General features: G+C 34.4%; 2 pseudogenes; one reads left to right on the top strand and one right to left on the bottom strand.

The window, feature by feature from the left end:
• Window positions 1-11,500: 11,500 nt before the first annotated feature.
• LOC149536791 (B-box zinc finger protein 18-like) lies at window positions 11,501-11,879 on the top strand (annotated as a pseudogene).
• Window positions 11,880-12,243: 364 nt separating this feature from the next.
• Window positions 12,244-12,897, bottom strand: LOC149536792 (protein PECTIC ARABINOGALACTAN SYNTHESIS-RELATED pseudogene; annotated as a pseudogene).
• Between the last annotated feature and the right edge of the window lie 497 nt (window positions 12,898-13,394).

Below are 13,394 nucleotides of genomic sequence, written 5' to 3' on the forward strand. Positions count from 1 at the left end.
GAGTAATACCAAAACACCCATACAAGAACACTTCAAAATTCAAACATAAACATGAAAGAAAAGCATTCAAGAACATGGTTTTCAATCCTTCCTAACATACCCAACATACATACAAGCATCCAAACAACAAAAAAGTAGCATAAGCATGAAACAAGCATGAAAATCTAAACAAGAGAGATGAAGAACTCCTACCTTCGTAAAGAGGTAATGGTAAATGAACAATTTGACTAGAGCTTTTCCGTTCATTGCCTTCAATCTTCCGAGACTCCTCTCTAAAAGTAGAGATTGGGTAACAACCAAAACTACTCCAAGAAGGACCTCTAAACAAGTCTCAAACTCAACCACCAAAAAAAGTAATAACTTCCTCCTCCCACCTACGTATCTAGAAGTTTCTAACCCAACCCATACTAAGGTTAACCACTAAGTGGAGTTGAGGTGATGCAACTCATGGTGACCATAGCAATTTTCGCACAAAGGCAAAAATAGACTTTTTGAGTGACCTCAAAAGTCAATAAAAGGGGCTTAGGGGTTGGAAAATGCCCCCAACCCATACCCATACCCCTTGGGTACAAACATTTCATGTTTTAAAGCCTTAGGAAAAGATTTGGAACCAAACAAAAGCTACGAAATATCTAGGACCATCTAACAACTCATAATTGGTAGTTTTTTTTTCTAATAGGTAGTAAAAAATTGTTCTTAGAAGGATGCTTCAGTCAATTCTCAAGGAATTATACTTTCCTCTATACTCTTGAAAAAGCTTGCAATTGTATATGATATCTAGATTCAATATTGTAGATTATTTTACATCAAAACAACTATAAATTAAAAAGTATTGCATGTAGTTGAGTTCAAATTTAATACATTATATTTGAAAATGGAATGAAAAATGCATCTTTGATTTTTTTCCCTTATCAATTTCTAGTTATAGCTTATGGTGTGTCCTAAATATAGTTATTGTTGATTGACCACTCTTCCATAGTAAATGACTAAGTATTTTGAACTAACTAACAATACTATGATAGCCTTTAGGGCCTTCAAACTCTGTAGGCCAATTGGGAAAACACAATGACAATCATTATTAAATTGCACCATCCATTTCTAAAGGAATTTGAGATCCTCCCAAAACCACAATAGAAAATTACTTCAAGTCATAAGTGACAAAACAAGGAGGAATCATGCATGATAAAGTAAGCAAGTGTATTTTTATGAAAAAGGGGAACTATCTAACCATGTATTTATGTTATCAAATTTTAAAACTTTGTAATATATATTTTGAAGTATTAACAAGTTAGTTACTTTGATGCTTAGATGTGAGAATTATTATTTTTAATTAATTAATACTTTTAAATATGTAGGTAGAGTAGTGTATGAATACTCAAGCTACATACATGGTGTAGATCCTTAGGGGGGGTACATAGAAGCCAAGTAATCCAATTAAGGTTAAGTACAACATAAGTCGAGTGACAACTAGAAGAATAGGTATGATGGAGCATTAGAAAGCTATTAGTGCCAAGAAATCTACAACTTTTCTCTATATTTTGGAATGACACAAAATCTTGTGATTCTCCTAGAATAACAATTGAAAATCACTTCAAGTCATAAGTGACAAAAAAAGGGGGAATAATGCATGATCAAGTAAGAAAGTGTACATATGTACGAAAAAGGGGAACTATTTGATCATGTTTGTATGTTATCAAATTATGAAACTTTGTTATATATATTTTGAAGTAATTAGGAGTTGATTAGTCTGATGCTCAAATTTCAGAATCACAAGTTTTTTTTTTAAAAAAAATTATTTTGAAATATGCAAGCACAGGAATATATATGTAGACTTAAGCTATAGGTATCATGTGAATCCTAAGGGGGAGTAAATTTTTTGATGTTTTAGAGTGTCAAATTTTGATCATTCTACTAATGCCAAAGTGAGATATTATTGAACCTAAAGCTAATCATATTATTGTTAGTTAGAGAAAACACTAGTCATTTACTAAGGAGTGATTAGTCAACACTGCAACTAAGTGATTCTATATAGAATAAGTGGTGCAAAGAAGAAGTGTAAGTATTCAGTAATCAACAAATAAAGAAAGTTTCATCAAGTATTATAGTGGTTGACAAGTTGTTCCAATGACAACATATGCCAAGTTCTATAGAAACTAAGTAATATAGTTAAGGCCAAGTAAAACATAAGGTGAGTGAGATGCATGACCGAGCATTAGAAAGGTCTTAGAGATGAGTAAATTAGTTTTTGTATATATTTTGGAATGAAAACTAATCTTATGTAAACCATTTTTTTAAAGATGTGAGAGTATTTTTATGATCAATGACTTATTCAAGGAGGTAATAGCAAATATAATTACTCATCATTAATCCCCATGTAATGAGATCAAAAAATCAAAAAATTAGGACTAAGTAGAAAAAAGATGAATCTAGATCATTGGTTGAGATCTAGAAACTTCTAAGATGGCTATTTAAGCATGATCCCAAGCCATAATTTCTTGTTGAAAGTTTAAGGATTGCATATATTTAAAGTTGAAGGTGAATCAAGAAGTTGTAAATTAAGGGAACCAAGTAGTGTAGTGAGGATTTATTGAAGATCTATCACAAAGAGGTGATATTAGATTGTATAGAGGAGACCTATTATCAAAATTCAAGTACAAATCAAAGGATCATGTATTGATACATTTTAATAATTATTTAAGGGTAAATCTCTTCTCAAAGTGGTCCTAATAGACCTATGTAAAATCTCTTAACACAATGCTCACCTAATTATGTAATTAAAATCCTTTAGTTAAGCTAGACTTAATAGTATTTTAAGCTCTTAACAAGACAACCAATCCCTCACATGGTAGATCATTAGAAGAGACCAAACTTTGTAGCCTCAATAGACACACTTTATTTTTGTAGTAGTAAAAAATTTGTGGGTGTCATCTCCATCATTGTTTTACCTTCTCCTTGGAGGATTTTTGAATTATCTATTTTTTGTGTTATGGGTTGTTTATGTGTTTGTGAGATTTATTCATGCAAGTAGACATTAGATCTGACATTACATTATAGTGAATGATTTATGGAATATTAGGTAAAAGTTTGATAAAGTTCTATGATTATGATTGCATAAATGGTTTATGTTTGTAGTAAAATTTTTGAAGATCCTGATTCTCCACCCCCCCCCCTCAATATCTTACTTTACCAAATATATTTTCAATAATTATTCTATAGGTACCTTATGTCCATAGCACCTAGAACATTTTTTTTTTATCAAAGAATGGATGGTATTTGTTGAATGGTGTAGATGGAAAGATTATTAGTTAGAAACAAAAAATAAAAATCACCAAATGCAATTGGAAACATGTAAACTAAACCCCCCAACCTCTAACACCGTCCGATTTGCTTGTACAATGAATCTCTAAAAAGGAGATACCATTTTGTAATATTAGCAAAGTCCACTCAAAATATTATGGGATTAGTGACAAAACATATAAATATTCTGATTAATCCCTTAAGGATATTTCTTACAAGCTAGTATGTTCACAAGTAATACATAAAATATGTGTGTTGAAGACATAAGGAGCACAAAAAATAGTGTATGAATATCTATCAAAGCATAAAATGAGGGAATTCAATTTTCTTGATTAATATATTTGCAAACTACGAACATGTAGAAAAATGTGTGTTTTGTTTTTAACTAAATGTCTCACATAGATGTCTTGATCTCAGATTGGTTTTCATAATTGAGTGTCAACACACTTAAGAAATTTACTAAGTTCATGCTGAGCTAGTAAAACATGCCAAGTACAATATTTATAGATGCCGAGTTGCAATCAGTGCCGAGTCACTCATGTGTCGATTCAATTAAGTGTCGAGCAAATAGATAGTATCAAGTAGTTCAAGTTCCAGGTGAACAGATGATGTTGGGCAAGATCAGGTGTCAAGCTAGATAGAATTATAGTATGTGCTGAGCATCAATATTAACAAGTGTCAAGTAACACAAAATGGACCTAGTTGTTTGTGATGGCATAAAAAACTATGTAAACCATATTTGAGCTGACTTATGGATAGATCTCAAAGCTTTGAAGATAAGATCAAAACTATTTGGATTCCCTATGTGATCAACATGCAATCAATCATAAAAATAGAAGGAATTGAGTAGGGAAAATGAATGAATCTCAATCGTAGATTCATACCTAACCCTAAAGCCACCTAAGTCTTTTTAAAGGGAGAGAAAGTCCCATAATTCAAGTATGAGAGAATGTGTGTAGGAAGGTGATGCTAGAAAAGGTTTGGAGGAAGTAAAAGGGGTTAATTGATCAGATTAAAGGTGACTAAGAAGAAGGAGTGAATTGCAGAATCGTTTTGCAGAAAAGAGGATCAAGGATACAATAATTTCATATCAAATTAGAAAGGATCAAGATGGACTGAATTGAGATCTGAAATCAGCAATACTAGATTGTAACTAGTCAGATCAAACATTCTACTATACCTTCTAACAACTATATCAGTAGGGTGAAATCCTCAGGATTAAAGTTGATTTAATAGTCATAGAGAAATCCTTTAATAGGGTGACATTCTAAGTGAGTGTTCTATGTTAGAATTCTTTAGAATAACTGAGAGGGGGGGGTGAATCAGTTATTCAAGGTCCAAAATGCCCTATTAATACCTTTCTAATACTTTTATACCCTTTTCATCTGTTCAAACTTAAAACAGTCATATAAGCAAATTACTGTAAATCAACATGCAAAGATAAAACATTCAAGATCAACACATAACACAATGATTTACGTGGAAACCCAATTTGGGAAAAACCACCAGTAACATGGTACTTGATTCTCACTCTTCTAAAGTGATGCTCTGTTAAAGGCTTACAACACACTGTTAAATGTGACCTTGTTAGAGGATTTCACCAAACTGTTAGAAATGGGCCTGGTTAAAGGTCTTTAGAACATCCACTTGGTATGTCACCCTGTTAAAGGATTTATCTAATGGCTGTTAAACCAACCTAAGTCCATAGGATTTATCTTACTGTTACAATTCCTAGAAATTAATGATAATGGTCTTTTGATTTGACATAACTTACAACATACTTTGCAGATTTTAGATCACTCTTTCAGTTCAATCTTATGCTTGGCTTCAATCACTTTAGTTCTAAGTTTCTTGTCTCTCTCTCAAGCTTCGTCTCCTTGAGTTTTCCTATTCATTCTACCAATGCAATCATCCTTGTGGTCATCTATCCAAATAGAGTTCCTCAGCATTTCATGCTTTAATGCTTGACCAGGGCTATCTCTCTCACTATCCCTTCTTTTTCACTCTCTTCCACACTGTTTTCTATTAACTTATATCTTCTAATATAAAGTTTGATTTTCCTTTGCCGCTCAATTCTCCCTCTCTAATTTTATGGTTTCAAAAATGGGTTAGGTAGGATACAATGTATCTACCCCATATTTTGTTTTCTTCGCCAACTGTAACTTAAAAATGTTCTACATGGTGTTCTGTGCCACCTACTCATCATTCTTATCCTCCTTTTAATTCACAGATTTCTAGATAACAACTTTGTCGACTTTGATTTGATGAATCTTCGATTTTCTAAATAATGTAGCAACTCGGCATTATTTAGTTACTGGTGCTCGGCACCTCTGTGTTACTCAACACCTATACCTGCTCGGCACTTGAACTTGCTCAGTATTTGAACTTGCTCGGCACTTGAAGTTGGTTTGAGCTTTACACAAGACTTAGCTAAAACCTTAGATCTTTGATATGTTTCAGTGTGCTCATTCTTTGTATCTTTTAGTATGTCATCCAATACACTGTTTCATTAATGGCTTAACTGATCCTTGTACTTCATTACAACATCATAACTTCAACCTTTCTCTAGGTGTTCTAGTTACATCTTATTGATTTCTTCCACCTTGACAATCAACTAATAGATAGTATTTGGATCACTAAAGCAATTGTCATCCCTACAAGTAGCAAGTTTGACATCAATGACAAAACAATGATTGAGGACATTCTTTACCAGTTCCATATATTATTCCAACAATTTTTCTTATGATCATTTCAATCATTTCCAACATTCTAAAGTCCATTAGCTAGGCTAACTTTTAGCAGGGTGTTAAAATCCTTTAATAGGGTGGGATCTAACAATCCTTTGTAATCTTTTAATAGGGTGAGCCTTTCATAGGGTAGATTATGAGAATGGTCAAACTATGTAACCTTAACAAGTGAACTTTATTGTTGTCATAATGAAGAATTATGGGTGTCATCCACACCCTAATTTTACCTTCTCATTGGAGGGTTTCTGGGTAATCATATCTAGTGTCAAATGTTTATGTGGATGTATTTACTTTGCATGTCATTTCAATATGTTTATACATGCATTATTTTAAAGTTAAAAGTTTTATTGGTTAGAGATTAGTACTTCTTATTCACCCCCCCTCTCAGAAGTATACATTTCCCATTTGTATTTTCAACAATTGGTATCAGAGCTAGGTTCTTATCAGGAGAAGCCTTATAGCTTAGAGAAAAGATCTTGAGATAGAGGTCTACAAATTGTGAAAGATTATAGAGAACCAAAGAATTGAGATTTATCTCACTTTGAACTCACTAGAAAAAGCTAGGGAGGAATTGAGAAAATCCTTGAAGAGAAGGAAAGACATTGCCATTGCAAAAAAATGACACACTGTACAAAGAGATTGACACTACAAAGTTATTTGCAAGTGTAGACTCAAATGAATTTGATGCAACAATTGCAGATCTAATGGAAAAGAATAGGACACGAGCTAAAGAAATCATAAATCTCAAGTTCGAATAGGAATCACAATCTATATTGCTATGTGAGGTGACTGAACAAAAGAAGAATGATGTAGAAGACTAGACCATGATTGAAGAAGACAAAAGAAATTTGGCAAACATATTGGAAGAAAAATCAGCAGATCTATCTAGGATCTCAAACATGCAATTGGACACCCTAAGCCAAATGATGAATGCCCATCACAAGTTGAATGTCAAGGACATTGAAATCATCACACTGAAGTTGTAGAATGAACAATTGAAGAATGATCTAAAAAGAGAAAAGGAGTTTTCCGAAAGTTTCAACAAGCCAAATTAAACAATCAAATACTTTGAGAAACTACTGAAATCCCCTAGATCTAGTAGAGACACATCAAGATTGGGCTACACAAGCACTGAAGAAGAAGAATCATCTAAGACTATTGAAGAAAGAAATGACAAAGGTAAGAATTCTAAACCTACTTGTCATCATTGTGGAAAGAAAAGACATACTTCTAATACGTGCAGGAGCAAGAATGTAAAGCAGCATGAAAAACCTAAAAACATGGGTCATTGTCACAAGTGCAAAAAGAAAGGTCATCAGGCACATAAATATAGAATAGGAACCATGCATGCCTCAAGATTTGAAGGTTACTACTAAAACTGTCAAAAGTATGGACATAGAGCCTTTGAATGTAGATCCAAGTCCACATGGTCATCAAATAAGGGAAGAAGCCATGGAAATTCCTATAATTGTGATTACAATACAAGACATAGCTATCATTATTTTCAATAATATGGACACATCCCTAAGAATTGCATAAGAACACACTTTAGTGGTAACTACAATCGATGGTTGAGTTAGACTACATGCTTTAGTTGTTTGAAGACTAGTCATATCAGCAAGCATTGCCCAACAAGGTCAAAAGCACCTAATTCAGAATTCAACAAAGGAAAAGACAAGGTAGATGTTAAGCACATCAAAGGAGAGATGAAAAAAAATGGAAGAAGAAAGATGTATGCAACACATCAAATGAAGGGATCACTTCACCTGATAGGTCAAGTGATCACACTTCATCAAACTAAGCAAAAGAAGGTATGTGGAACTAATATTTAAATACTTCATCATACATCAGTTCCAAGATAAGTTAGTACTGAAAAGGGTAAATTATCATGAATAAAGATGCAAGTCAAAAAAGAAAAACCAAGGTTAAATCTTTAAGTTTTCATCTTACTGCTGAGTTGTCAGCCAAAACCATTTAAAGCCAAGTTAGTAGTGGTTGTCCAATGAAGAAAATTTCAATAGGAGCTCAGTAAGGGTAATTCTTATACATGTTGAGTGATGGGAAAACTAATAGATGCTAAGTCAAGTAGAAATTGCATAGAAGCTGAGTTTACAGTTGTATATACATTAAATGTGATGTTTTGAAGGGTATAAGGCCAATTTTTTTCTCATTTTTCAAACAGTATGAACACAGAGCAAGAGTGAGCAGAGTGAAGAAGCAATTTTCAATCAAGAATAAAGCATTTACATAGACTCCAACAATAATTAAGCATTATTTCATTGATCTAAAGGTATTCTTCACATGTCGAGTTATGCAGTTTTATATTTGTTGAAACCCTAGTTTGCAAAATGGTGTCAAATTCTAAGATTCCTGTTAGAAATGGAAAAAGAAATCTGTAAATAAACAATACCAGGAAAGAATCTAAGTGAGTAAATGCATGAAAAGGTATTACCATAAAATAGGAGAGAGAAAGCTTCAAGCTCCAACACCATGAGACAAGATATTTGGAAAGGGGAAAGCAAAGAAAACCCCTTGTGATATTATGAATGAGGCATGAAAAGCCTAAGAAGGAAGAGAGAGAGATAGAGAGCAATGCTCATACAATAATTGAGAAGAGGAAGAAACCTCATTGTTAAATGAGAGAAGAGGGTCATCTCTTAAATAGAGATGAGAGAGAGGAGTCAGAATGTAACTCCCATGTCTATGAATGCCACCATTCATATGTGTGTGAGGCCAAGTGTGAGATTCCTCTTCAGGAGGAATAATCTAAAATTAGAAATTACAATATATATTTGTCCTCACATATTCCACTAGATGACAAAATAAGATGTAGTGGAAAAAGGACAAAAAAGAAATATATTAGGATACCTTGGCTTATATCCTAATATATTACAACAATAAATAAAGAAGGTCTAACCTTGGTTTATAAATACACCAAGGAAAGATTACAACTTCTAACACCCCCTTTTAATCTTTACTTTGGGTAATTACATCAAAGGGTATTAAATCCATAATTTACAAAAATCTGCAATTTATTCTTCAATATGAAGTAAGTTGATCATCTTCAAGCCATATGGAACATTTGTAAATCCAATAGAAGTACATGAGTCCTTTGAATGTGATCATGTGGAAGCATAGACGCATCTTCATATGTGGAAAACCAAGAAGGTTCCTTGATCGATCACCTGAAAAAAAAAGAGAACAACAAGACAAATATCCACAAGTAGAATGCCATCATATATGAAAATTTGAAATCCTTTTGAATAAGGATAATAAAATTCTCATAGAGAAACAATGAGTAAAACATGTTACCACAAAACAATGGAGATAGCCTGATATCAAGATAAATTATATGCTCAAAAAATTGTCAACAAGGACAAATTGAGTAAAAAGATTGATCAATGCTCTCATGAAAAGAATATTATACTAATGCACAAATGACCACAGACAAGGCCAACTAATGATACGTGCATCAACATTGCATCAATCATGTGGATATAGACAGTCCACTAATGAGTCATCCCACTACAGGTGAATGGGTCGCGACTCCATCACCTACATGACCCATGATCTAGGCAATAAAGAATGCAGATCATTATCTCATTAATATATGAAAATAACAGAAAAGAGAGACATGCTGATCAAATTAGAATTATCATGATTTGTTAGGATAATCAAAAGAATGAATTATGAGGATATAACAACATATTGCCTTCAAATTGGATCAAATCATCTGAATTTGGAGGGAAAACTCCAATAATAACATCCTCTTCATGAGGAAAAACATCATGGAGGGAAACTCCATAAATAATAATCTTTCAAAACGGAACCAATAGAACCAAATGGAGGGAAACTCCATAAAAATATTATCTTATGAAAATGGAACAGATAGGATCAAATGGAGGGAAACTCCATATAAAATGAGTGCATACCAATATAGGATGGAGGAATACTCCATGGGCCAGATAAGGAAACTATGTGTCAGTTATACTGAGGGGACCTACATAGCTATCCTTGAAAAAATTTGCTCCCTATGCAACTCAAAACAAATATCATATAAATCATGTATATCAATGGTATAAAACCATAAAGTGCCAACATGGGCATAGAATAATGCTATAAAAGCATAATAGTGCAGCTATGGGCACATCAAAATATCAAAATGAAGGCAAATGTGTAAGATTACTCATAATCCAATTAAGTAAAATGTTTTAAAGAAGATCAACTAAACATAGATATCAGGTATAAAACTCCATTGAGGGTAAACATGAGTATTAAATTCATTTTGCAAAGGTATATATTAATTTTTGAAATATTATAGTCATAATTATATATTTATCTGGGCATATATGTGGGCACCCATATATACTCCAATAAATATACGAAAATAGATTGGATAAAGAAAATAATCACTTTTCCATACTTAAGATTTTGGAAAGTCACAATTTATAAAAAGTCACAATATTTACCTTGGTTCAAAAATATAACCTCAAGGTAATAAGAACGTAAATTCATGGGGCAAGAAAAGATCTCCCCATTTTTCTCATACTATGCCTTCACGATGGAAAGAGATTCAAAAAAGAATTTTTTTTTTGAAATAAAATATTAAGAAAGATATAACTAAAAAGCTTAGTAATTAATGATAGAGGTCAGATCTGGCAGATAAGAATATACTAAAAATAGTTTAAAAACTTTTCTAAAAAAAGTTTGAATAAAGCTTGACAATGAATGATTACCTGCCAAAAATAGGTTGACAAAAGGCAATAATAAAAGTAAATGATACCTCTATCAAGAGCTAAAAAAAAGAAAAGGAATCTTGCATGCTAAAAAATTATTCGAAACGGACGAGATTAATCATAGCATGGAAGGAAGAGGTGAGGAGATGGAGTTCCGGAGGAAGTGCGCGACTTGCAGGCGATTAGATCGTTGGATGATATTATCTGGATGAATAAGAGCATACACACAGACTTTCAAATCTGCGCAAGATTGCCATAATCATCCATTTGTAATTGGAATTGCCAGGGAACAAAAGAAATGGCCAGCATAAGCATGCAACAGAGCTGGAGGAAAGCCTACAGTGCTTTGAAGGATACCACCAAAGTTGGCCTTGCCAAGGTTAATAGCGAATACAAGGAGCTGGTCATAGCCGTGGTAAAGGCTACAAATCATGTGGAGTGTCCACCGAAGGATAGATATATCCCAAAGATCTTCATGGCAACCTCTATATCCCACCCACGGTCGGACATGGCCTATTGCATTCATGCCCTTGCCAGATGACTTTCCAAAACTCATAACTGGACGGTTGCATTGAAGATGTTGATAGTTATCCATAGAACATTAAGAGAAAGGGATCCTTAATTTAGAGAAGAGCTTTTGAATTTTTTATATAGAGCACATATCCTACGTTTATCAAATTTCAAGGATGAGTCAAGTCTTATCGCTTGGGACTATTCTGGATGGGTTCGCACATATGCATTGACACAGCAGAGAGCCATCGAATCCGTCAAAAAATTTCTCAAGCCCTTCCTGCAAAATCTCCTATAATGGTGAAGGACGAGAACTATAAAGCTGCAAACGATTTGTTTCGTATTTGGAGCATTCCAAAGCTCTGCGACGCCTGTAGAATTATGAGCTGTTTGCTGTACTGTAAGGCGGATTCTACTTATTTGTGCATGGACTACGATTTGAAGGTTCACGGCGCAAATAAACTGGCCTCAAGGCATGAGAGGGTTTGGATGTGAAGATTGCGAGCAGGCTCCTGCGGCTGTCACTTGTAAGGCCGATGCGGCCATTCTTTGCCTTTCCTGCACCAGATGCTTCAAACCCAGCGAGTGATTGGATCAAGAGTCCGCTCGATCTCAGAGACAAAGAGCGAAGGGTAGAGCACGTGGTCGAATGCATTGGAGAATACGAAATCAAAGGTGCTGACATGGAAGGGGTGAGAGTGCATATCAGTAGTCTGAACGAGAGGAGGAAAGGGAACAATGTGAGAGTGCATAGCAACAGTTTGAACGAGAGGAGGAAAGGGAACAAGGCCAAATTTTTTTTTTATCCCTCTGCTATTATATTGGAGAAGAGAAAAAAAATATTGCAATTATTGCGAGGGCAAAGGGAGACGGGGTTGTTCATCAAGCAAATTCTGACTTTCCTTCCGATTGATATGCTAATGTGACAGGCAGTGAGCGATTTGACAGCATAATTAAATTAGGTGTGAGGGTGCTGTAGGGAGAATGGCTATGGGGATGACTGTGAGAGTTGGAATTAGCAGGCGCAGCTGCAGCCTATCAACAAAAGGCTTCAAAGCCATTATTCTTTTCTCCTTGATGCGAGGGAGCACATTATTAATATAAAATTTAGCAGATGCATTCTTGGGAATGTTTTTCACAGTTCGCCTGATACTGGTGAATAATTCTTCTTTTTCAGGAAACCATGCAGGTATATCCCTTACGATGTGTACATCATACTTCAAGTACTCGATAAAATGATTTACATCAAATACATCTTCAAGCCTCGTCTGATCTTTCCAGATCTGATCTTGCTTCAGAATAGGTAGAATAAGAGTTGCATTTAGGATTTTCGCCACTGCTACAGTATTGCAAATTGCAATACGCTGCTGATTCAATCCACCCTCCACATGGATAAGGATATATCCATTTGTTTGATTCTCAGATGGAACATCTTTAAGGTTCCTTTCATGCCTTTTAGCACATGGCTTCCATGAAGTGGTTGCAGAAAATGGATTCTCCCAAAGGGATGGTGATTCTTTGACATGCGGACAACGTAGAAAAAATCCCTTCCTTACTGCAAAGATATGGACAATGCTAACGAGGCTGATGAAACACCGATAGGCCATAGCCGGAGTGAGACAGCAGGCGGCAAAAGAAAGGATGAGATCCCGCTACCGAATCCTTAGACAAGCAAGGTATGAAACAAGAACAATAGAGGAAGGGAATGGGTGAGAGATTTACATTACAGAGGTGTATAAACAGATTGAAAGATATAGAAAATACAAATATTAGACTTCTACAAGCATAAAAGATTCAGGGGTTCGCCACATTTTGAAGCTGTAGAATGGGTAAAAACCCACAGCAATGCTTTTAGGAAAAGCGTTGAGCGTATTCGCCAAAGAAAACAGCTACTGGAAAAGGTCGAAATTATGAAAAAGGAGCTACCCTGGCTAAAATATGATTTGATAAAAAAAAGTATAAGGAGGCAAAAGAGAAAGAAAGAGCACATAGTTGCTAATAATGAAAACCCTTTGGCGGCAAGCCTTCCAAAGGGGGTTAGATGAAAACTAATAGAAAATAAGAAGTAACCTGCACAAATTAGAGCAAACAGGAGTTAATCTGG

This window comes from Cupressus sempervirens, chromosome 10, assembly GCF_028749045.1.
Source record: "Cupressus sempervirens isolate cs-2001-9-10 chromosome 10, ASM2874904v1, whole genome shotgun sequence".
Lineage (NCBI taxonomy): Eukaryota > Viridiplantae > Streptophyta > Pinopsida > Cupressales > Cupressaceae > Cupressus > Cupressus sempervirens.